Genomic DNA, 27,820 nt, shown 5'->3' on the forward strand with positions numbered 1-27,820 from the left:
AAAAAATACATACATACACATACATACATACATACCTCATTTAGACTTATGTCTTCCAGCATTCAGTCTGTAAGCCCCAGTGAACCAACTAAGCAACTCTACAATCCTGTACGTGCAACAAGCTCTATGATCTTATTAGTTCCACACCTTTTTTATCATTATAAACCAAGTCAAACCCAAACCATTACTGCCTTGGTCTCCCAAGTTCATTATTCTCTAGGTAAGCTATCACCCATGACTTGCCTCACATGACTTCTACCACCATAAGCTGGTTTTTGTGTACAGCACAGCTTCATCCATCAAGTTTATGCTGAACAGCTATTATCTCCTCATTCTGGATACTCTCCTGCCATTGTTCCTACATGTTTGTAGCAGCAATCATTCTTGTTACCTTCATGACAGTTACTTTAACTTACTAAAAAAATTTCCTGAGTCCACGCTTCTACTCCCGTACAGGAAACAGACCGATAATAATAATAATGTTTATTTGTTGAGTTGTCAGCTCAATGGCTACACAATCAGCTGTCAGACAGCCTAATGTACTTGTCACTGTAAAGGGAAATGAGGAGTGAGATACTTCCCTGTAATTACACGTGTGTGTGTGTGTGTGTGTCTCTCTCTCACACACACACACACACACACACACACACACACACACACACACACACACACACACACACACACACACACACACACACACACACACACACACACACACACACACACACACACACACACACACACACACACACACACACACACAAAAAGACTTATACCTTCCACCATTCGGTCTGTAATTAAGTGCCTCCACAATTCACTATTAGCAACTATGCGCAGTAAGAAAATTCTACATCTACGAAGAAACAAATCTCTCAGTATGTCTCTAGTTCCTTTAACTGGATGATAATAATATTAATCATTTAATGCCGCTCTATTGTATATGCTCCTCTGAAAATAGTCTTAGAAATTGATGCTTTGATGAGTGTCCACAGCCAAGCCGAAAGATTGATAGCCAAACATACTGTACCTCTGAGTGATACAATTTTGCTTTACATTATCAGAACTTAACAAGAGTACTAAAAGGATTTCCGTAATGAAAGCGTGTAGTTTTACGTGACTGATATCATTGCCATAGCCACGGGGCTTCCAATTTTACGTGGAATCTGAACTAGAAGGACGTGACATTTAATTTCGAAAATCCCACCTGCATTGTCCAGGATCTGAACGGCGGCCGCCTAGATAAGAAGCCAGAGGCGATGCCACTCGGCCATCATGCTGCTGAGTGGCTCAGGCAGCAGAGGACTGTCCTCTAAACCCAAGCTGGCGGATTCGATCCCGGCTCAGTCCGGTGGTATTTAAAGCTGCCGCGTATCAGTAGATTTACAACCACATAAAAGAGCTGCAACGTCTCCGAAACATACATAATCATTATAGACTGTTATGCCTTTCAGTGTTCAGTCTGCAAGCCTCTGTGAATTTACTAAACGTCGCCACAATCCTCGATTTGCAACTAATGTTGTGGCCTCATTTAGTTCTATACCTCTTATCTTTAAATCATTAGAAACCGAGTCTAACCATCGTCGTCTTGGTCTACCTCTACTTCTTTTACCCTCCATAGCAGAGTCCATTATTCTGCTAGGTAACCTATCCTCCTCCATTCGCCTCACATGACCCCACCACCAAAGCCGGTTTATGCGTACAGCTTCACCCATCGAGTTCATTCCTAAAACAGCCTTTATCTCCTCATTCCGAGTACCCTCCTGCCATTGTTCCCACCTGTTTGTACCAGCAATCATTCTTGCTACTTTCATGTCTGTTACTTCGAACTTATGAATGAGATATCCTGAGTCCACCCAGCTTTCGCTCCCGTAAAGCAAAGTTGGTCTGAAAAAAGACCGACGTAAAGATACTTTCGTCTGGGAGCTGACTTCCTTCTTACAGAATACTGTTGATCGCAACTGCGAGCTCACTGCATTAGCTTTACGACATCTTGATTCAATCTCACTTACTATATTACCATCCTGGGAGAACACACAACCTAAATACTTGAAATTATCGATCTGTTCTAGCTTTGTATCACCAATCTGACATTCAATTCTGCTGAATTTCTTACCTACTGACATCAATTTAGTCTTCGAGAGGCTAATGTTCATACCATACTCATTGCACCTATTTTCAAGTTCCAAGATATTACTACACTGCAGGTTTTCGGCACAATCTGCCATTAAGACCAAGTCACCAGCATAGGCCAGACTGCTTACAACATTTCCGCCTAACTGAATCCCTCCCTGCCATTTTATACCTTTCAGCAGATGATCCATGTAAAATACGAACAGCAAAAGTGAAAGATTACAGCCTTGTCTAATCCCTGTAAGTACCCTGAACCAAGAACTCATTCTACCATCAATTCTCACTGAAGTCCAATTGTCAACATAAATGCCTTTGATTGCTTTTAATAATCTACTTGTAATTCCATAGTCTCCCAGTATGGCGAACATCTTTTCCCTCGGTACCCTATCATATGCTTTCTCTAGATCTACGAAACATAAACACAACTGCCTATTCCTCTCGTAGCATTTTTCAATTACCTGGTGCATACTGAAAATCTGATCCTGACAGCCTCTCTGTGGTCTGAAACCACACTGGTTTTCATCCAACTTCTTCTCAACCACTGATCGCACCCTCCCTTCCAAGATGCCAGTGAAAACTTTGCCTGGTATACTAATCAGCGAGATACCTCGATAGTTGTTGCAATCCTTCCTGTTCCCTTGCAGATAGGAGCAATTACTGCTTTTGTCCAATCTGAAGGTACCTTACCAGCACTCCATGCTAATCTTACTACTCTATGTAGCCATTTCATCCCTGCCTTCCCACTATACTTCATCATTTCAGGTCTAATTTAATCTATTCCTGCTGCCTTATGACAATGGAGTTTATTGACCATCCTTTCCACTTCCTCAAGCATAATTTCACCAACATCATTTTCCTCCTCCCCATGAGCGTGGCTGAAAGCGTACAAAAATTAATTAGTAGGATGTATATCCAAATCATTCTTATACCGCTTTTCCCATACCCCTGATGGAGTCGAGGGTGCAAACTGTGTACTGTTTAAAGTCCGGATGACCTTTTGAACGGCAACCCATTGTGAAGGAATGTATTCACGATTGCACGTTTCTGTGGTGCCTGGCAGTGTGCAGCGTTATGTGTATATGAAAACAAGTGTATTTGGACGAACACAAAAACCAAGTCCTCAAGTCAGAGAAATGATTTATTTTCCAATTTTATTTACGTCGCACCGACACATATGTCTTATGGCAACGATGGGATAGGAAAGAGCTAGGAGTGGGAAAGAAGTGGCCGTAGCCTTAATTAATGTACCTGGCGTGAAAATCGGAAACCACGGAAAACCATCTTGAGGGGACCGACAGTGGGGTTCGAACCCACTATCTCCCGGATGCAAGCTCACAGGTGCGCGCCCCTAATCGCACGGCCAAATCGCCCGGTAGGAATAAATTACACGCGGCTAAAATCCCCAATACGACCAGGAATCGAACCCGGACCTTCTAAACCGAAGGCCTTGATGCTGACCATCCAACCAAGGAGCCGGACGTACGAGTAAATTCAAAAACATTACTATTCGAAAAAAATGAATTAAAAAATAAGTACGTTATCTATAAGAAAAATAAGATCCAGTAGCGGCGATTTGGGGGGGGGGGCGGTTCGCCTCCCCTCCCCCACACACACACTTTATGGAGAAAACATATTTGTATTTCATTTTAGATGTATGAAACAAGCAACTTGTACAAGCCCTGTTCTCTTATCAGGTAATTATTTCTCTTATTTTCTTTACTTATTAAAAAATCATTGTCGGAAATATGGATAAAATGTCGTTCGTGGCGGGCAACCGATTTGTTTAGCGCCTCAGCAAGTAGTGGACACTTTGCACGTGCTGTGAGGAAGGGGTAGGCTTTTTTTTTTTTTTTTTTTTTTGCCAAGGTCATGGACAGTGGGGTGCGATTTACCCGCTTACGCACGCATTCGTTAGTCCGGCAGTATCTTTAATGTCTGTTAGTTTCTTAGTGTGTAGTTAAATACTAAATGATTTTAATTGTATGATCACGCCATACTTCTATTTAATTGCAATTCAAGTGTAATTACTGTTCTTTTGGTGCAGCGTTGCCAACCTCTGAGATGGTCAGGATCGTACAGTAGCCCCAAAACCGACCTCGATAGCTGCAGTCGCTTAAGTGCGGCCAGTATCCAGTAATCGGGGGATAGTAGGTTCGAGCCCCACTGTCGGCAGCCCTGGAGATGGTTTTCCGTGGTTTCCCATTTTCATACCAGGCAAATGCCGGGGCTGTACCTTACTTAAGGCCACGGCCGCTTCCTTCCATTTCCTAGGTTTTTCCTATCCCATCGTCGCCGTAAGACATATGTGTCGGTGTGACGTAAAGAAAATAGCAAAAAAGTAGCCCCAAAAAGATCGATTTTTTCAAGAGAGGATCGTGCGACTTAAACTAACCATTAAAATATTCGCTATGTAAGTCTCTTTACAGACGCAATAGCTCACTTACGCAGCAGCTTGCTTCTCAGAAAGCTGATTGATTCGATTCTTGGTAAATAGGCCAATATGAAAATTCCTCTGGTAAAACTGTACGTTTCGCGGATTACCTATAACACGACAGCTAGGTGACCCACTGCAGTAACTCCACATTTCAATAGGCTAGGATGGAAAATAAATAGGTCATTGTGCTAATGTGAGAGGTACAGTATCAAGGATACGAAAATAATTTTTATTTTACTCAAGAATTGGGTAATTTGTAAAGAAGTCGTCAACATGAAAAGTCATGAAGTGCCTTAGTTCATAGCTGGAATCCTCGTCATCGTCATCATGATCACCTTCTTCTATGGAACCTCGAGGTACATTCACAGCAGAAGGTTCTGAGTTACTTGAGCTTGCTGGTTGATTATACCATTGTGCTTTAGTCATCCTTCTGAGCATGTTCTCCGAAGGTTTGAAATCTTTACACGTACCACTGACTCGAACACACTGACTGCCCAGCAAGCATCAATTCAGCGCAGAAGTAATTAGCCTATTCCTATTAATTTTTTTTTTTACTTTAATGAGTTTAATTTTGCTGAACATTCTTCCACAATCGGCTTTCGAGTGAGGAAGTGACAAAACAGAGTGCAAATTCTAGAAGTGCGGGAAACTCACATTCACCAAACGTGTTTTTCACCTCCTGCAACTTAGCCCAAAATGAATCTACTTCAGAGAAGGCTTTAATATCATCACTGACGTTGGCAAAGGGTAATTTCCTCCAGTCAACGTCAATCTGCTGAAGGCGAATGCTATGTGCACTTAAGTTGGTAGGTACCTTTATCTCTGCGTCGAAATTCGCTCAGAGAGCATAAACATTTACAATTCTTGTAGGGTTTTTTCAGTTTTTATGTATAAGCACCCCCCCCCCCAGCTGTATCCCACAAACCCGGGTACTTCGTTGTCTGTACATTTCTTGCCGCCTACTTCTAATTCCCAATCGCCGCGACTGATAAGATCTAAACTTCAGCCTCACTAAAGTGGGGGTAATTGGTGATTGGTTGCTTGTTTCAATTGGCAAGCAATCATCTTCAGATCCGGGAAAATGTTACGAAGTATTATAGGCCTACCGTATTACAATAGTAGTAATATTTGTTTGCAACATCATCAGTTTACTAATAAACAGACAGCACTGTCTTTGAAAATAACTTCAAATTTGTTCGTGACCAAAGAGCTCACAAATTATTATATAAACAGTATACTGTGTGTCGGAAGCTGTTCTCCGTGTTCTCAGAACAACCGGTTGCGTCATAGTCTGCGGTAACTATGACGCCAGAACGTGTATACTGTCTTGTTCTTCGTGTTGCTTTGCTCGGCATCACCGCCGTTTGAACAAAAGTCGCAATTAATAGAGGGGTTGGTTTGTTGCTTTTTTTTTCAGGGATCATATCTGGTTGGGTAAGTGCATTAGCAGAAGCTGTTTGTTCTCTATCTAACAAATAGAAACACAATATTTAATTTGATCTGCCGTCCAAAGTAGTTTAGAATTGTTTAATGATTTAATCAGCCCTTTCAAACTAATTTCGAATTGTTTAACTTAATCGGCCGACTGAAAAAAACACTATTCGGTTTTAATTTCGAACAAAATGGGAGTAGACACGCCAATACAAGGCTGCTCGACGATTAAAACGACTCCGAGTATAAAAACTGTAACTGATAGGTATATCGTTCCATGGACTGCAGGAAGAACATTAATAATTATACACAAACGATACTTTAAGTCACCGTTGTAGCTATGGATTCGCAGTCTCAACATGAAAAGAAGAGTGCGCCAATGGCAACAACAGAAAGAAGAATAATCGATACGGAATCGCCGTGACACGTAACTGATGAAGTTAATGTCGCGTAGTGGAGTAGTGGTGGTGGTGTTTTAAGAGAAAGTACAACTAGGCAACAATCCTCTATTACCACTAATCAGAGGGGAAAAATGGAAGCGGTCCGACATTTTGAAAAATGGTGGTATCAGCCAAAGACAAACAAGGGCTACGAAGAGCGTGAAAATCAAAGGTTCCGTAGGCCTCGGAACCTCATGGCGTCGGAAAAGAACAAGAGTTGACCAAGGGAGGTCGGATAGTATAGATGAAAGTGAAAAGCCTGGCACAAATATAAGCAATGCCAGGACTCTGCTAAGAGCCCCGTGCTCGCCAACCCACGCTCCCAAGTTAAGAGCCCCTGTAGCCGCTTTTAGTCACATCTTACGACAGGCAGAGGATAGTGTGAATGTTATTCTGCCGCCCCCACCTATAGAGGACGTGGAAAAGAAATTCTGATTGACGTTAAAGACGAAAACCGTAATTCGTAGGTGCCTTGGTGGGTCAGTGGTTGCGTGTTCAATCCCGGCGGAGGCGGGCGATTTGTTAAGGACCGTTAAACACATCTTGACAATCTGATGGTGCACTCAGGGCCACCTGGCAAATTTAATTCAGGCATAGCATTCGTTTGAGTAGAATTCCGCTTTCGTTGCTGGATAGCACAACACTCGGAATATAGTCTAGATTGACACCACTTCAGAATGCAAGTATACGGTAACTGAGGCCGTATATTCTGATTCTTACTACTACTACTACTACTACTACTATTATTACCGCTACTCTTCTAAATCCCGCGCGTATTCTTCACTGACTCTTCTTCTTCTTCTTCTTATTATTATTATTATTCTTGGTCATTTTCACAATTTATTGGGATCGGCACTTATGTATATTTCACCCACTATTTCGGCCAAGCTTGTATTTTTCTGTGGGTGGCTGGTAGCATATTAAGACTAACACAAACATTCGACCCCCGAGCCAGAAGAATTAAGCCTGGTTCCTCTGAACCGGAGGAGGCGGCCATGATAAAAGTGATAATAGTAGTAAATTGGGATATCAGAACGAATATCTTCGTTTCTCAGGTGCGCGGAGAGGCGAGTACGGGTGTCCGCCACTGCTTTCGCTTGCTTGTACCAGGTTCCTCGCTTTTTATCTTTCTTGTTAGCCCGCCTGGTGGCCGTGATCGTTAAGTCTTTTCAAGTCTTTACGGTCTGACACCGTGGTTAGCTGCTTCAAGCCCTGCTGGTGAAAAAAGGAATGTTGCCCGGCAGGGTAGGAGAGGTGGTGGTAAATAATGTCTAATGACTAGTGCGTGCTAAACGTCTGGGTTTAATTCCAAACCTCTCCGCAGTGTTTATATGACGCTGTTGATTGTAATTCGTCAATCAGATGGGGTCGTTAGGCCTTCCAGGCCATGAATAGACTCTTTGGTGTTATTCGACAGGTATAGGCTATAGAACGACATTCACCAGGCCCTTCATCATGTTTCCTATTCGACCTTACTGCCTGAATGCGAGCTATTGAATACGTTTATTTATTTATTTATTTATTTATTTATTTATTTATTTATTTATTTTGTAGAAAAGGATGGTAGCTCAACAGACTTAATACGGCGGCAAATTACAATATCAGGAGATTACCAAAGCTGACTGTCATCTGAAAGGATCGTGTGATAAGCAGACGCGCCAAGCTAAGGTTGCTGAAGACAGTGGCGGCGATTAGAGGGTGGACGGTGAGGGGAAGAGGGGGCGGCAGTCACCGTTCCACTTAGGGGGGAGGGGAAATAAATTTTGTTCCATTTTATGTTAGTCACCTAAAATTAGGAAATATAAAAAAAGTATACAAACCCTGTTGTTTATCGTTTAATTCATTCCATTAATTTATTTATTAATTATTCAAAATTTACTTAGCGGAAATACAAAATGGCATGCGTCGCGGTTAACCGATTCGTACAGCGCCCCAGCTATTAGTGGAGCCTCGCGCAGCAATATCTAGCATGACTGTAAGGAAGGGTTTAAGGGATATACTTTTGCCATATTTTTGCCCCTTGCCGCGCGCATTCGTCAGTCTGGCAGTCTCACTCAGTCAGTTCCATTTAGGGTGTGATCAAATGTTGTTTAGTCCTCAGCCCGAAGGCTGGTTGGATCCTCAACAGCTCCGCCATCAGCTGTCATAGATGGCCTAGGCATCACTGAAGAGGTGTACTAGGGAAATTAGGAGTGAGGTAGTTTCCCGTTGCTTTCCTCACCAAGCCAGAAGTTGCTATTACATATCAGTCTGCCAAGCCCACTGAAATGCATGCACCAACCGACCCTATGAGCAATACCTTCACACCATTCATAGCAGGGACTGGCTGCAGAAGGAATGGCATTACTAGCATCACTCATACCTCAGTCACTTTCATTTTGTCAAAGCCAAGGATAAAGCTGAGACAGATCAATGAAAGTAACAAAATTGCTCTAGCCCATACCAGAAGACATACTGCACTGTAAACACTAGGTCCCGCCAGCAAAGGCACGTGTGATCAAATACTAAACGATATTTTTTACTGTACAATCACGCCGTATTTCTCTTTAATTGTAATACATGTGTAATTGTTAATTTGGTGAAAGTTTTATTGTATAGTATAAAATCAAAATTTCAAACAAACAAAAAACTATCATCTCCGCAGTTAAGTTGGTAAATTGTCAACCTCTACTTCTTTGTCGAAGTTCGCTCCGAGATCCCCGGTTCTTTTTGTTGTCTATAAATTTTTGTGTCCCGCACTTCTAGTTGCCAATCGCAGATACTGGCTGATGACCAGTTTTTTTAAATTATCATTTACAGCGCGGGAACTTGGACAATTAAACCAGAATATCAGTAAAGAATTGATGCTTTCGGTATGTGGTTGTACAGGAGAATGAGGATATCGTGGAGAGAGGAAAGAACTAACGAATCAACTCTCAGTGAACTCACTGTGAAGAAACTAATATTCTCCATTTGAATTTTGCAATTCTTTGGTCATACAATACGTCGGTAAGAAGACAACCTGGAGAAAGCCAACGTTCACGGAAAAGTTGAAGAACAAAGATCATGAGAGCAGATGAAAAAGAGAACTAATAAAACGATGAGGCAGAAGATCAGGTACAATGGAAGCAACTAGCCAAACATTCCCTTGGCCAACTTTCGTTCGCTTCCGATTCTGATGGTATTAGGCTAGTGAGGTATAGATAGTTCCTGTCTTTAATGCCATTTTTCCCTATTTTGAGGATACCGTAATTCTTCGAAAAATTAGGCATCTTCCACTTCTCTTACAGTGTTATATGTAGTGTTATGAATGTCTCATAATCCCAGGAGAGCTCTCAAACGAAGTAATAAATACAAGTCTAGTGCTTAACATATCGACTCATTAAGACACTGAGCTAAGTACAACTAGGCAACCATCGTTTATAAAACACTAATGAGAGAAAAATGAAGGTACCGGTCAAAGACAGACAACGGCCACGAAGGACGGAAAAACTCCCTAGGAATCCATACGTAAGTGGCGGCGGTGATTATTGTTTTAAGAGGAAGTACAACTAGGCAGCCATCCTCTATATTGCACTAATCAGAGAGAGAAGATGGAAGGAGTCCGACACTTCGAAAAATGAAGGTATCCGCAAAAGAAAGACGCGGGCCACTAAGGGCGTACAAATGGAAGCCCTCGAAACCTAATAGCGTCGGAGTCGGAAAAGAACTAGAGTTGACCAAGGAAGGGCGGATAGGATTGATGACAGTGAGGAGCCTGGCATAAGTAAGTGGAAACAATAACACGACTCAGCTAAGGGCCCTATGGTCGCCAACCCAAGCTTCCAAGTTGAGAGACCCTTGGACCCCTTATAGTCGCCTTTTACGACAGGCAGGGAATACTGTGGGTGTTATTCTACCCCCCCCCCCCCTCACCCACAGGAGGCTTTAAATGATATACTGAAATGTGTTCAATTATTATTTTGTGGTACTGTCGAAAGTTTTCTTTGTGTTATTAGTTTTTATATCTCATAACTACTTTTACAGTTTTCGAGACGCCGAGGTCCCGCAATTTTGTTCAGCAAGAGTTAGCTTACGTACCGGTAAATCCTAACGATAAGAGGCTGGGTATTTGAGCATCTTCAAGAAACCACTAAACTGAGCAGGGATCGAATCCACTAACTTGGATAGAGTTCCTAATCTTGAGTCACTCAGAACAGCTCTATTGTAAGTTGAAGGGTGGCAGAAGATCGACGTTACAACCAATGGTAAAAAAATAAATAAATAAATAAATAAAAAATATTTTTAAAAACCCATACCCCGATAAATAAGGATCAATACGATTTTGTTTTACTTCAATCCAACGATCTACCACCTTCAAATAATTTAGAAATTCATGACGCGTTTAGCGACTGAAAACTCACGTTTTTATAATAATTCTCACTAGGTTAAAACTGAAAGCTGTGGGCTCTACACGAACTTTGTAGATTCTGTACTATATCCTAGCTTTACAGCTGATATACTGAATAATCTTGGCATGGCCTCCATGTATGCTATATTACTAGCTTGGGTCATCTTTCAGTTCAAAGAAAACATAATGCGATATACTGTATGTTTAACATCTGCTCTGCCTGTGTTAATGGTCTTGATAGACGCCAGGCTGTCGGGATCTTGTCCCGCGAGACATCTTCGATGTGCTGGAAGCCAACGCCACGGAGTTATTACCTTTAAACACCCTCAAATTCAGCTGGCATCGAACCCGCTATCTTGAGATGAAGATTGTGATTTTTGTTTTTAAAAGGAAGTACAACTAGGTAATCATACTCCAAGAATAAGTTAAATGGAAACAACAATTAATATAAAAAACTATTTATTAAACGGAGGAATTTGAAAATTAATTTTAAAAATAGAAACAAAAAATGTATTATCGTAACCGACTTTCAACCTATTGGGTCGTGGTACAACAACCGACGCGAAATCGGGAGGCTGTGGGTTCGGATCCCACTGGTGTCTGGTTGGCCATTTTTGTTCTGTACTTAACATCTCTTCAACGCGTACTAAATGTACGTAACACGACCTAATAGGTTGAAAGTCGGTTTCGATTACAATGCGGTCGTGAAAATTCAATATTAAAAAAATATCTTATTACTCCGAAAAGGACTCAAACTCAACAAAAGTGGTGGCGATTGTTTTTAAAAGGAAGTAAAACTGGGCAACCATCATCTTCCACCATCGTCTATTAACACTAATCAGAGGTATCGGCCAAAGGCAGACAAGGAGCATGACGGGTGTGAAAATGAAAGATTCCCAAGGCCTCGACACCTAATATCGTCCAGGTCAGAAAAGAACAAGAGTTGACCAAAGAATGTCGGATAGCATAGATGAAAGTGAAGAGACTGGCTCAAGTAAGTGGAAACGACAATACTCAGCTAAGTACCCCATGGTCGCCTACCCACGCTCCCAAGTTAACAGCCCTGGTATCTCTTTTAGTTACCTCTTACGACAGGCAGAGGATACCGTGGGTGAAACTCTTGAAGTGTATATGCCCTTGATTAATTCTCTCTCACACACAAAGCGAATGGCGAGGTCAGCAGTAGTCATCGTCGACTATAGTATGAGTTCGAGTGTCTCCTGCAGTCCGAGGTAGGCCAGAGAGATTGGCGCACTTGGGACGATGTGGGCCACGGTGAATTCGGCACTACAAGACTACAATGAGGAGTCTTTTCTCTTTAGGAGGTACGAGTGCGTAAGTCTTCCATAACCAATCATCAGCCTACACCAAAGTATAGCCTCTCTCCGACAAGGCCGGAAAGAGGACCGTCACACGGGAGTTGTCTTCTTCATTTTCTTTGACCGGGCAAGTTGGTCGTGCGGTTAAAGGCGCGCGACTGTGAGCTTGCATCCGGGAGATAGTGGGTTCGAATCCCACTGTCGGCAGCCCTGAAGATGGTTTTCCGCGGTTTCCCATTTGCACACCAGGCATATGCGGCCGCTTCCTTCCAACTCCTAGGCCTTTCCTATCCCGTCGTCGCCATAAGGCCTATCTGTGTCGGTGCGACGTAAAGCCACTAGCAAAAAAAATTCTTTGAAAAAGTTGTTCCCAGTTTGAATCCCTGCATACTCCTAGAATTGCATTCTACGGGACGCGCATAGAGTGCAGGATCTCTTGGAATGAAGTTACCGCAAAAGTATTTGAATGAATTGAATAAAGGATAGAAAAGGCATTTCTTCCCTCGCCTTTATAGCAGCGCAACATCACTGGTCCATGGTATAAGTAGGGACACAGCGGCTTTCTTCGGCAATCTTCTCCGTCTTTCTTGTGAATGTTTCGAACCGTGACCGAAAATTATGAAATGCAATCTTAGACCCAGCGATGACATCCGCCAGGTTTCGTTAACGCGTGAGCGAACTGGCAAAATATTTCTACGTCATCAAAAAGACTTTTCCCACTGTACCTGACTGGACTTGAGAGTAAGGAGAAGAGCTGCTCGACTATAAGCGGTAAGTTCTGTGCTTTCAGTGGAAAGTGGCGTGGAATGACATTAGCAGACGAATAAGCCTGAGGGGAGATTTTAAAGGTAGAAAAGATCATAATATGAAGATAAAGCTGGGACAATTATTCATTATATGAAGAGTTAGGTATTGGAACAATTTATTAAGGATATATGTGAAAAATTTCTAGTTTTGTGAAATTATTTAAGAAAATACTTGGTAAACAATGGACTTTGAATCGGTCACCTGGACGACAGCCCTAAATGCGGATCAATGCTGACTGATTGATTGGCAAGTTCATTCCACAGTCCACATTGTATCATCCCGGTATGTAAAAGATATCTTCACGATACATTGGGCACGTATGTCATAAAATTGATCAAAAACGCGGTTTTATTGCCCAACAGAGTCACGGTTCCTCTGCCATCCGGTAGAGCAAAATGGAACGTCGAAATCGACACGCAAGCAGCCTCAATGGCTTCAAATAAAAATACCACCGGGCGAGTTGGCCGTGCGGTTAGGAGCGCGCAGCTGTGAGCTCGCATCCGGAAGATAGTGGGTTGGAATCCCACTGTCGGCAGCCCTGAAGATGGTTTTCCGTGGTTTCCCATTTTCACACCAGGCAAATGCTGGGGCTGTACAATTAAGGCCACGGCCGCTTCCTTCCCATTTCTAGGCCTTTCCCGTCCCATCGTCGCCATAAGACCTATCTGTGTCGGTGCGACGTAAAGAAAAATAGCAAAAAAACCTTCTTCTTTCTTCTTGCTATTTGCTTTACGTCGCACCGACACAGACATGTCTTATGGCGACGATGGGATAGGAAAGGCCCAGGAATGGGAAGGAAGCGGCCGTGGCCTTAATTGTACAGCCCCAGCATTTGCCTGGTGTGAAAATGGGAAACCACGGAAAACCATCTTCAGGGCTGCCGACAGTGGGGTTCGAACCCACTATCTCCCGATTACTGGATACTGGCCGCACTTAAGCGACTGCAGCTATCGAGCTCGGTCAAAAAAAAAAAACAACCACTGTCGGCAGCCCTGAAGATGGTTTTCCGTGGTGTCCCATTTTCACACCAGGCAAATGCTGGGGGTGTACCTTAATTAAGGCCACGGCCGCTTCCTTCCTATTCCTAGGCCTTTCCCGTCCCATCGTCGCCATAAGACCTATCTGTGTCGGTGCGACGTAAAGCAACTAGCAAAAAAAAAAAAAAAAAAAAAAATCTATACAGTAACCGAGGCCAAACGATTATTATTATTATTATTATTATTATTATTATTATTATTATTATTATTATTATTATTATTATTATTATTATTACAACGTTGTACCCAAGTAAGGAACGCTATTGAACTTATTTTGCAGATGAATGTGCTTTCTTCTCTTTTCAGAATCTCTTAATAATAATAATAATAATAATAATAATAATAATAATAATAATAATAATAATAAAATATCCAGGCTTGTCGAAAACTGTAATTTTCCCCACAAACGAAATATCTGCTATCCTGGCAGCATTTTGGAATACCAGCCACCAGCTATAAACAGTGTGTTCGAAAAATGACCACATCTAACCACAGCGGCGAACATGTATTGTACATAAAAGAAAGCATTATCTTGTACTGACTAACTGACGGTGAAATCTTGTAGCTTAGCATGGCCAGTATACAAGTTGGATGGCCTTGGCATGGCGGCGTATGTGTGGTGTAATTACTTGGTTCAGTCAGCATTGAGTTCGTGGGCCGCTGCCTTTGTTCTATCTGTCGTTTCGAGGAAGGTTCTAGCATGGGTCTGGATTAAACACACACCCAGTGCCAAGTGACTGAACGTAAGATCATCTGCACGCCATTTTATAAAAGCCAAATTAAAGAAACACCGACAGACGTGATCAGTTTTAATTATTATTTACGCGACTGATTGATGAACATTATGATTATAGTAAAAAGGGATTTCAAAGATGAATACGGTCTAAATCAAAAGCAAGGTGTAATATAGTAATAATAATGTTACTGGTTTTACGTCCGACTCCTCTGGCTGAATGGTCAGCGTTGAGGCCTTCGACTCTCAGAGGGTACCGGCTTCGACTCCCGGTCGGGTCGGGGATATATCTCGCGCCTGATTAATAGATAGATTTCTTTCCGTTCTCTTATGACTGTCTTATGGGGAATGTGACGGCTAAGTGACACGTCACTAGTTTTTCACCTAGGCAGCTGTAGTTCACATCCCGGCCAATGCATGAGCAATTTTTAAAATGAAAAGTCACGTACGTCCCTTTTCGGATACTGCGTAAAAGTGTAAATCTTGCGGTTGCTGATCAAAACATTAACAGCCATGTGAAACTGTAAGCTAGTTTTTCGTATCGCAAATAGGGCAACAGACTGGAATGATGGTGATTATCCTTTTAAGAACAACCGGATAACCATTCTTGCTTAACACTAATCAGAGGGAAAAATTGAAGAGGTCCGATACTTCGAGAATGAAGGTATCAGCAAAAGAAAGGCAATGACCCCTATTCCTAAGCTTCGCAAACCTAATACGGTAAGAGGTCACCAAAGAAGATCGGGTTACAAAATATGTGAACAGCCGCCACAAGTAAGAGAAAACAATATCAGACTCAACTAGGTGGTGGTGGTAGTGGTGATTATTGTTTTTACGTACAACTATGCAATAATCCTCAATTAATACTAATCAGAGGCAAAAAAAAAGAAAGGGATCCGACACTTCGAAAAATGAAGGTATCGGCCAAAGCAAGTCTACGGCCACAAAGGACGTGAAAATGATAGACTTCCTAGGCCTCCAGTGCTCTAACACCGTCGGGGTCGGAAAAGAACAAGAGTTGACCAAGCGAGGTCGGCTAGAATAGATGAAAGTGAGGAGCGGGGCACAAGTGGAAGCAATGCTAGGACTCGGTTAAGGGTCCCTTGGTAGCCAATCCACGCTCCAAAGTAAGAGCCCCTGGGGTCCCTTTTAGTCACCTCTTACGACAGACTGGGGATATCGCGAATGTATTCTACCGCCCTCACCCACAGGGGGAACTCAAGAGTTCCTGTAGTTGCCAACCCACACTCCCAAACTAACAAACCCTGACGATCTCCCTTTCATTTGCCTCCTACGATAGTAAGAGGATAGGGAGGATGCATTCTACCGCTACAGCTCCGTCCACAGAGGTATTGGACTAATCTGAGCGTTTTTATTGAGAAGGCTCAATATAAATGTAACGGATCTCTTTCTTTTCTTTTTTCCCCTGGGAAGAAGATTGTTCTTAACTTTCCTGACTACTGCGTGAACATAATGTGCATATATTCTTCTTCTTCTTCCTCCTCGCGTTTATCCCGCGTAATTGCAGGGTCCGATTTTCTGCGCTTCGCTCTCCATCGCTCCCGATCCTTGGCGTCAACTGGAGTAATGCCCACTAAACACATGTCCCGCAGTGCGTCAAACCATCTTCTCCTTGGCCGACCCCGTGGTGTGGTGGACGGTCCTCGGGGTTCAATTCTAGTTCCACCTTCGCAACTGAGGTACTACTAATGTGCAGTACGTGACCATACCATTTTAGACGATTCCCCCGCATTTCATCAGTAATTGAAGAAACTCCAAATGCCGCTCTGACATCCTGGTTCCTTACGTGGTCCAATTTACTAAGTCCCAGAGGCCATCGAAGCATCCTCATTTCCAGGACATGGAGTTGATGTTCTGTCTTTATATGACTGGTCAGCATTCCGGCTCGTATAGTGTTACAGGACAAACGACCGTTCAATAAATCTTTGATTTTAAGTAAAACGGAATCTTCCGGTCGAAAAGGACTCCCGTAACTTGGCGCCACTTCATCCAGGCTGCGTTTGCTGTATTCCTTGTATCTGACAGCGTATCGCAATCTGAAACAATAATGAATGATCACAAGTATTTAAATCGAACTGTTTTAGGAATATCAAACCGTCGATGTTAACGGACCCATTTCGTTGCTCGTCTCACTCCACTCACTCCAAATATCCCGTTTTCCTGGCGTTAAGTCGCAGTCCGTATTTATCCAAGTGACTTCTCCAATGTTGGACTAGCTGTTGTTCTTGTCGAGATTCACAGGAGACCATAATATCGTCAGCATGAGCCAGAGTCAAAGGATGTGTTGTCTACAACTCAGCAGTCCAGACATAGGATGAATAAGACCGGAGATAAAGCCGATCCCTGGTGCACGCTGACATGGATATCAAATGGTGCAGATATTCCTGCAGCACATTGGACTAGCTGGTAACATTCCGATATAGGAGCTGGGTCCATCCAACGTAAACTTCTGGTACATTGAGCAATCTCAGTACCTACCAAATAAGATCATGTGGTACTTTATGAAATGCCTTTTTAATAATAATGTTATTGGTTTTACGTCTCACTAACTACTTTTACGGTTTTCGGAGACGCCGAGGTGCCAGAATATAGTCCCGCAAGAGTTCTTTTGTGTGCCAGTAAACCTACTGACACGAGGCTGACGTACCGGTATTTGACCGCCTACAAATACCACCGGACTGAGCCAGGATCGAACCTGCCAAGTTGGGGTCAGAAGGCCAGCGCCTCAACGAAATGCCTTTTCAAGATCCAGGAATGCCATGTAGCGTGGTTTCCGTTTCTCTCGGTGGCGTTCCATTAGGAGGCATGCAGCATGTTTGGCGTCGATCATCCTTCTAATGTGTCAAACATGATTTATAAAGTTCAAAGAAATTACTTGAACCTGGTTGTTGAAGCATATGTTAATTTGAGTGAATGAAAATATGGCATTCTGAAGATACCAAAAAGAACTAAACTGCTGGAGAATATATTACTTTGAAATAGAAACAGCAAAATACTAAAAGCAACAGTTGTCGAGTTTTAAAATATTTACATGTTAATGAAAACAATTTTCAATGTAACTTACAAATGGACCCTTTGTGAATCCATTACATCATTTCACATACCTCAACCACCATTAAATAGTCGTAAAGCGGGAGTGATAGTTGCATCAACGCTAATGTCTTACCACGCTAACAGCATTCAAATACCAGTCAATGCACGTGAGATTTTCCAAATGGAAAACCGCGTACGTGGTTTCGATTCCTCCTTTGATCGCGTAACTTATGATCACAGGATTAACAGTCTCAAAAAACTTAAAACTTACTCGGTTGCTTTGCATTTAATAAAGTCAGCCTGTAGTTTTACGAGACTGCAGATGATATCGTGACCATATCCATAGCACCTCGTGTTTTCGGTGGAATTTGAACCCCAAGGACGTGACTTTTCATTTTTGTTTAAATTCCGCATGCAATCTGCTTGGTGAAAAGCCCGTGACTAAGCCACTCGGCTATCACACCCTTTGCAATTAATCTTGAAAAATGACCATAGCAAGCGGTTTTCAAATTGTAAATCTGCAGTCATAGCAATAACACCTACCAGGAAAATGTTAAGTTTGATAGGCATATAACAGATGAAATAATGGCGATTTCTTTTACTTATTTATTTGAATGAAAACCTACAACTTGTTTTCCAGTCTTCGACCGGGTCAGGGATATAATGAATGAACCATATATAGGCTATTAGTATGATGGGCTCGCCACTCCCAAAGTGATTTATTAATGACTGATAGATGCTATGAAATGAGAATGGAGAGTGTTGCTGGAATGAAAGATGACAGGGAAAACCGGACTACCCGCAGAAAAACCTGTCCCTTTGTCCAGCACAAAACTCACATGGAGTGACCGGGATTTGAACCTAGGTATCCAGCGGTGAGAGGCCGACGCGCTGCCGTCTGAGCCACGGAGGCCCTTTACTTCGTAATTTGAATATGTATATATTTGTTTGGAAATTCTACTCGTGAAGTTTTTGTAGTTGATCAGATTGATCGGTGCGGTAACCACTACCGCTGGTACTTAATTGTCATTTGGCCAGTATGCCCAAACTTCGGATTAATTTAAGTTCCAACACGAGAGTCCAAGAAAGTTGACGGTACGTCGTCGTTATCATCATCATCATCATCATCATCATCATCATCATCATCACAATAAATGCAGTATTGTACAACTTGAAGCACCATACCTCATATTATCAATAAAGTGCCGTATAATAGGGGGGGGGGGGGGGAGCAGGTGTGAATTTAGAATTATAAATCAGCTCGTAGAGAATAAGTCGAAAACCTGATAATACTGTAAATACACATGTAAACTACCTACCGATCCTTCCGCCGCGTATACCTGTCAGAAGCAAACAAACGATGCATGTACTACAAATGGGATAAATGAGAAAATGGAAGAAAAGGAAATGAGACCGGTGTTGGTGATGATTATTATTGTTTTAAGAGGAAGTACAACTAAGCAACCATCCTCTATTAGCACTAATTAGAGAGACAAAATGGAAGGGGTCCGACACTTCGAAAAACGAAGGTATTGGCAAAAGAAAGACAAGAGCCATGAAGCGCATGAAAATGAAAGACTCTCAGGGCCCCGTAAACCTAATACCGTCGGGATCGGAAAAGAACATGAGTTGACCAAGGGAGGTCGGATAGGATAGACGAAAGTGAGGAGTCTGACACAAGTGAAAGCAATGCCAGAACTCAGCTAAGAGCCCCGTGGTCGCCAACACCCCCCCCCCAACCCACGCTCCAAAGCGAAAGAGCCTCTGAGGCCCCTTTTAGTTTCATCTTACGACAGGCAGGGGATATCGTAGGTGTTATTCTACCGCCCCCACCCAAGGGGGGAAAAGGAAATGGGAGAAAAATTATTTAGATACAAGTAGCACATGATACTTTCAAGAACGTGCCAGTAAAATCAGAAGGATGTCATTCCGAGAACCAGTTCATTCCATTTAATCTAATTCATTCTAGGCATAACAGATTTACCTTCCAGGAACCGAAGATAACGAAACATCCGGACAAAATTGCTTGGCACATTAGTGTTATTCATGGTGTTATCTAGGTACTGTTTGGATATCACAGTTGCCTAGTGTACTTTAAGGCGTTCACATTCTCAGCGCTAGTCAAACAAGACACTGCGTCAAAGTCCCTATTCAGATGAAAATTCCGGAAGTTAGACGCATGTTAAAATCCACAGATACTGTTCAATAACCTCCGAACCTAACAGTGTCGGGGAGTCGGAAAACAGAGTCGATCAAGGGAGGTCAGATAGGATAGATGAAAGTGAGGAGCCTGGCACAAGTGGAAGCAATACCAGGGCTCAGCTAAGGGCCCTGTGGTCGCCAACCCACGCTCTAAATTGGAGCCCGGGGGTGTTATTCTACCATCCCCACTCACAGGGGGATAGTCGTTGGGGAAGAAACCTAAGAGGATCGAATGTCAGGTTGGGAATATACAACTGGAAACGGTTAGAACATCTCAAGTGTTCAGGATACGTATTCTCCCAGGGTGGTAGATTAGACTTCTTGGCTGAGCGGTTGGTGACGAGACCTTCGCTTCAGAGAGTCGCGGGTTCTATTTCCGGCCACGTCGGGCAGTTTAATCGCGTCTGGTTAATTCCTCTGACACGGAGCCTGGATGTTTATTCGTGTCTCAATACACTGTTCTTCATAAATATAGGCTACACGCAACACAGCAGAGAAACACGAACTAGCTAGTACATACCTTCACATCAAGTTGGCGTCACCAAAGGTATCCGGCCGTGAAACAGCGCCGAACACACCTGTGCGACCCAGTTCGCACTCGCGAACCTAGCAAGGTGTAGGAAAAGGGTAGTAGAAGAATACATTTTCCCAGGATAGAAGCACAATAGGTGAAAATGAATCAAGTTATAATAGGGCTAATGCAGTGAGGTCGCAGTAGCGCTCAAAGGTATTCTTTAAAACTGTCAGTTCTCGGACGAAATTTCAGTGTTTGTGAGGTCATTGAGGCGAATGGAGGACGGAGAATAATGGACTTGGCCACGGAGGGTAAGAGAAATAGAGGGACGATGGCTAGACTGTGTTCTGTTAAAGTATAATAATAATAATAATAATAATAATAATAATAATAATAATAATAATAATAATAATAATAATAAATCACTATATATTAAATCATCAATATATTAAAAGAGTTTGCTAAAAAGAGTTTTGGCAAATCCGTCCGTTCTATTGGACCGATTTGCTTCATTTTTTGTTTTATTCTCTCCAAAATTACCTGCCGGTGAATTATGAGACACTGATAGGTCTCTAAGTTCAACCAATTAGGAATAATCATAAAATAAAATCATTAAATGATCACACCAATAACAGCAGGCGAAGGCTTACCCTAACCCGCAATACATTCTATGCTTAGCAGGTTGCTAAGCGACTAATACTTTCATTAATATTATTCTGATATATGCGATTGTCATCCTTAGTAATGCCACTGCGTGCAGCCATGTTTGATTACTACCTGTCAAGCCAGAGAGGATACACTTCCTCTGATGGAAGAATACTATTCTCTGCTGGATACTCTGATTCTCTGACCTTTTTCCAGCTTCTGAATACACTCAACAGAACGTACATGCTGCTAAGAGAAAACAGTCTACGTACGTACAGGCGGTGAAAATGAAAGTTGACTAGACTTCTGCATGACTATTAATAAAGCGCAGGGACAAAATCTTGAAAACGTGGGTAGTCTACTTACCCGAAGCAGTATTCAGCCACGGCCAATATGTATAATATGTTGTACTATCTCGGGCAAGATCGTGTGAGAATGTTAAGATCCAGATACGGCCGAATGGTCGAAGCACAGAGAATATTGTATGGAAAGAAGTGCTATAAACTACAATAACGGTATTAAATGTTCATAAAAACGACTGAAAAGGGAGGACAAAACAATATGACTGCGACAGGCAAATCAAGGCAAGTTATCCGACCTATTTGTAAGGAATGCTGCGGAGCACCGCGGGCACACTAGTTACCCTCCGTTTACAATGTGTTTTGTTGTTGCTCCTGTTGGCTTTACGTCGCACCGACACAGATAGCTATTATGGCGACGATGGGTCAGGAAAGGACTAGGACTGGGAAAGAAGCGGCCGTGGCCTTAAGGTACAGCCCCAGCATTTGCCTGGTGTGAAAATGGGAAACCACGGAAAACCATCTTCAGGGCTGCCGACAGTGGGGTTCGAACCTACTATCTCCCTAATACTGAATACTGGCCGCACTTACACGACTGCAGCTATCGAGCTCGGTAAACAACGTGTTTTATTGTTTGTATTATTACTATTCATGCCCCCCCCCCCCCCGTGGGTTGGCGACCACAGGGCCCTTACTTGAGTTCCCGAAAGAGCCTCCGAGATTCAGGCGGCAGCGCGCCGGTCTCTCAACGGTGGGTTCCGTGATTCAAATCCCGGTCACTCCAGGCTAGATTTGTGCTAGACAAAGCGGACACGGGACAGGTTTCTTTACCAAATCTCTGGTTTTCCTGACATCTTTTAATCCAGCAACACACTCCAATATTATTTCATTTCATCTGTCAGTTATTAATCATTGCTACCATTATTATTGTTACTATTATTATTATTATTATTATTATTATTACTTTGATTACGCAAATATGAAACGATTCTACAACTGGAGCGAGTATATATGCTATGTTCTATATTTTATTAAATTTACTCATTGCTGGAGGAACCTCTGCTCCGCTGCCTATTCAAAGTTCAACGTTAATGAACCTACCAAAGGCTTAAAATAAGTCGGTCTATATTGCCAAGTGTACCTAAAATACGAACGTTGAATTATTAACGTTATCCCGAATTAGCATGCCAACAACCGTACTTAAGGAGAATCCTGACGCTTTAATATAAGAATACTGGTCTAGCTGAAATGGAAAAAGGTGTCTACACAATAAAAATTATTTATTCTGGACAAAAGAAACGATCGAGTTTAACGTAAAAAGGCATTATAGTCAAACCTAACAATAAGGAAGATCGATATAAGGACAAACTTGCATTAAGCAATTATTCAACACAGCGATGAAGCAATATCAGAAACATCCAGTTGTAACGATGAAAAGGCTAGAAAGTAGCAGATATGGCAAATGAATGGGAATTTTTATGAATCGACTGAAGCGTGAAATATGCAACTTTTAAAAACAGGAAGTCTTCCTAGTTATTTTCTAATGCTAGAATGTGACTTAGGTAAGGCCTCTGTACAAGATAAGTCAGCAGGTGTGGAAACAAAAATACCAGCGTTTGAAGAAAAAAATCTGTCTGCTGACAGTTCCCTTTAATGTGTTATACGAAGGAACTGTCAGTTACTTTTGTAATCTTTACAATCAGAATCCATCAAAGAAGCTACCGAGAGCAAAATATTTCTTTACAAAATAGAGGAGTGCAGCAACAATTTAGTTCAGTGATTCTGTGTAATGCATTATATTTACTATTATGTAGTTAAACTAGATAAACGCTTCAGTAAGTACATATTTATGTTTATTTTTAGCCTCTTTGCATGTTATCTTGTATTCATCTGTAGATAATAATAATAATAATAATAATAATAATAATAATAATAATAATAATAATAATAATAATAATAATTTGTTACGGGCTTACCCGTGGAACGCAGAGGTGAAAGAAGGTGCCGGGGTGAATGGGTCTAACTACAATGTCAAGAAAGAATTGAAAACTGAAATGGAAGGTTATATTTTTGAAAAGCAACAAGATAACAAATTCTCACTTAGTGAGATAACAATGACAAAAATAGAAAAATCCAAGATTACAGTACTTTAACTCTCTTGGGCTACAAGCCTCTAGTTTTACAATTTTTGAGTTCCCAGCTCAAATTTACACAAGGGCAGAAATCCCTCAATAGAAAAGAGCGAACGTGCTCTCAGTTCTCCCAAGCCTACTCAAGGCAACATTACATGAAAATCTACTAATCACGGGCCTTACAAGGCACTATTTACAAATTTGAAACAGGGGTATCTTGTGCCCAACTTATTGGGCCGTTGCGGAAAGAAACAGGTTAAGCAATTGGCCCGAAACACAAACTGAATGGAGGTGAGTACTTGCACTCCTAAATATGCATTCTTAAAACCTAAGGGGCACTAGGCCGATGAAACAGGGGCTATTCCCCAACTATGGAGGTGACTCGTATAAGAAAGTAATTTACCACATTACAGAATGAAAGATAGCAATAAACGTAGTCACCTCAAACCAAGATGAAGGGGGGCTCGAGAGGGTACATCACTCTCTATCCCCGATTTACAGTTAAAGATTTATGAAATTTTTACATGAGCCGAAAAGAGATTTACATTTTGAAGAAGTTAAGTTTCGAACCTTTCGCTCGGGTTAAACTGCGGAGCTAGCAAAAAGTAAGATATTAGATGGCCATTACCTTGCTGAAGAACTGCTGCCTGATGAAAGAGGCGCCTCCCGCCTGCTGCTTGACACACACACTTAGTTAGATGACGATCAAATGGCCAAGAGACGTGAAAATCCGCAGTTTATAAACTCTCGGGGAAAGTTCGAGACCTTTCATGAATAAACCAGCCACACCCTCTCACTTTATTGGTTAAATTCAAAAGTAACACTCAGAATCGAGGAAGAAGCCTGTGATAGGCGGAAAATTAATTACAGAAATTAGGGATTGGCTAGATTCAAAACTGGCGGAAAGAAAAGATAAACATTGCCAACCCAAAAATAAATGAACAACATTTAGTAAAAAAACTTATGATTTCAAAACTTCTTTAAATCAAAAGATCTTTCACTTCGCACCAGGGTGCATGATCATAGTTTTTAACAGTGACATCTATTGAAGAAAGTCCAAACTTCTTGATGAAGGGCAAACAAAACAAACAGAAATTCACACAGTACAGGAAACTTCAGAATAACAAAATTTCATCAGATTTCTGTAGTGACATCTTCTGAGTAAAGGTTTAAGTAGGTCTAGTTTCAAGTTCACCGGGCGAGTTGGCCGTGCGCGTAAATGCGCGCGGCTGTGAGCTTGCATCCGGAAGATAGTAGGTTCGAATCCCACTATCGGCAGCCCTGAAGATGGTCTTCCGTGGTTTTCCATTTTCACACCAGGCAAATGCTGGGGCTGTACCTTAATTAAGGCCACGGCCGCTTCCTTCCAACTCCTATGCCTTTCCTATCCCATCGTCGCCATAAGACCTATCTGTGTCGGTGCGATGTAAAGCCCCTAGCAAAAAAAAAAAAAAAAAAAAAAAAAGAAAGTTTCAAGTTCACGGTTCCTCCAGTAGAGGAGTTCTTTTAGGCGCAAGATTTAAATGCGCGGCGTTGGGGTATACCTCCCGGTACAACAATAATAATAATAATAATAATAATAATAATAATAATAATAATAATAATAATACGTTAAATGCGCAGGGGTTCATTTACATGCAATTTAGGGGGTGGGGGAGAGGGGATGAAAAATGAAAATCCACAGCCAATTTCAGATTTCAACCGAGTCAGGAATGAAATGAATGAAGCCCCAATCTAGGGCGAGGGAATTGTGTCGGCTGCCGAAGCCAGTCGCACTATTCTGGGGCAATGATTAATGACTGACAGATGAAATGATATTGGAGAGTGCTGCTGGAATGAAATATGACGGAGAAAACCGGAGAACCCTGAGGAAAACCTTTCTCGGCTGCGCTTTGTCCAGCACAAATCTCACTTAGAGTGACCGTGATTTGAACTAGGGTAACCAGCGGTGAGAGGCCGGCGCACTGCCGCCTGAGCCAGCGAGGTGCTTACGGGGAAGAGGGCACGTAAATAGTAATAATACAAATAATAAAACACATTGTAACCTGATTTTTTTGCAAATGGATGTTTTTATTATTTGAATTATGTTTAGTAAATATTAATAATGAGTGCAGGCGCCTAATAGGGGGATATATCCCTCTTACCCCCCTCTTACCTACGCCACTGTTAGAAACCTAATACCGTCGGGATTGGAAAAGAACAAGAGTTGACCACAGGAGGTTGGACATGAAAGACGAACGTGAGCAGCCTGACAAGTAAGTGGAAGCAATGCCAGACTAGGCTACCAACCTACGCCCCCAAGTTGAGAGCCCCTGGGGTCCCTTTTTGTCGCATTTTACGACAGACAGGGAATGCCGTGGATGTTATTCTACCGCTCCCACTCACAAGGGATGTCAGCCAAATGTCCAGTCCAGTTTAGCCTCAATGAGAGACCACCATAAGTGGGATGAAATTTCCATTGAGAATGTTGGCATAATAGTCCATCCCCGTAAGTTGTCACTAATGCTACAGTTTTCTCCAGTCTCAGTTCAATCGTCAAAGTAGAGCATCTTGAGTTGCGAGAATGAGTTCACAAATTCTTGACTGATCTCTTTACATCGACTTCACGGCTGAAACATCGTCTCGGTTTCTGCAACTTAATTCTGAACCTCTTGCGACTCACTTTTAATGTCTGACTTCGACCAAACAAAACATGGTTCACCGGCTCTTCAACTGTTTTCTTCAGGAGGTACGACCGTTGAGATGAACAATCCGAAAAAGCCTTTTTTTTTTTTTTTTGCACAGGTCCTATGCTGGGTAACCATAAGAGTTTGGCAATATTACCTGACTGATTCATGTATGGTTCCTTATCTTTTCTTGCACTTTTCTCAACATTCGATTTTTCTGCGTAGTACGACAAGCTACGCAATGAACATTTGATTTACAGTTCATTTGTCCTTTCATCGACGGTCATGCTCTTAGTTTTAAAACATTTTTCGCTAATGGTGACTTTCTCCCACAAATAAAATAAGAGTCAGCTGAGCTGCTATAAGGGCTGCAACTGTTGGAGTGCTCATTCTGCCTTTAATTTGTTTTTTTGGTGTAGAACAACAGCCTTTCTTGCTTGTCTTTCATCTCCAAACTTCCAAAAAGCTGTCTTGAAGCAACAGAATCTGCTGTCTATTTTGGACATTTCAGATTTGACAAATTTCGTAAGACATTCCAACCGAGTCAAATTTCCCCTTTCTACACTCTCCGCTTGTTTGGAAACCTGACTTTTCTACCATGTTCTAAGCATTTCTTCGGGCAGGCCGGATCCTACCAGAGGGAACAACCACGTGCTTGGATCTGCACAGGCCAGGTTGAAAGTACTCAGAAACATGAGATTATAATTTAATCGATAAAACATAACAATGATATTTGGTTTACGTTCCACAAATACGGTTTTCAGAGGTGCCGGAATTTTGTCCCATAGTTCTTTTACGTGCCCGTTAATCTACCGACACGAGACTGACGTATTTAAACACCTTCAAATACCACCGGACTGAGCCAGGATTGAACCTGATAAGTTGGGGTCAGAAGGCCAGCGCCTCAACCGTCTGAACCACTCAGACCAGCAATCGATAAAACAAAGAAGAAGTTTATCATGCTACGTAACATTTGAAATGTTGTTATTCTTGTTTTTGAGTCGTCAGTCCATATACTGATTTGATGCAGCTCTCTATGCCACCGTATCCTGTGCTAACCTTTTCATTTCTACGAAACTGCTGCATCCTACATCTGCTTGTCATATTTATACCTTGGTCTACCCCTACCGTTCTTACCACCTACACTTCCCTAAAAAACCAATTGCACAAGTCATGGGTGTCTTAGATGTGTCCTATCATTCTATCTCTTCTGTCCCGCTCCATGTCTAAATGGTTAGCGTGTTGGCCGTTGGTCACAGGAGTCCCAGGTTTCGATTCCCGGCAGGATCGGGAATTTTAGTCATAATTTGTGAATTCCCTTGGCACGGGGATAGGGTGTATGTGCCGTCTTCATCCTCATCACGACGCGCAGGTCACCTACGGGCTTCAAATCAAAAGACCTGCACCAGGCCTCTCCGAAGACCACACGCCATAATTAATTATCTCTTCATCTGGTCAAAAACGGTCATATCTCCTCTCACCAATTCGATTCAGTATCTCTTCATTCCATCTCACCTTCAGCATTCTTCGACAACACCACATTTCAAAAGCTTCTATCCTCTTTCTGCCTTCTGAGCTAGTTATCGTCCCTGTTTCACTTCCATACAA

General features: G+C 42.1%; 1 protein-coding gene across 1 annotated transcript in view; it reads right to left on the minus strand.

The window, feature by feature from the left end:
* The window catches only part of LOC136863280 (cation-independent mannose-6-phosphate receptor), a 645,945-nt gene that overhangs the window by 64,436 nt on the left and 553,689 nt on the right, over positions 1-27,820 (minus strand). The gene's annotated exons all lie outside the window — the stretch shown is intronic.

Source organism: Anabrus simplex, chromosome 1, assembly GCF_040414725.1.
Source record: "Anabrus simplex isolate iqAnaSimp1 chromosome 1, ASM4041472v1, whole genome shotgun sequence".
Classification (NCBI taxonomy): Eukaryota; Metazoa; Arthropoda; class Insecta; order Orthoptera; family Tettigoniidae; genus Anabrus; species Anabrus simplex.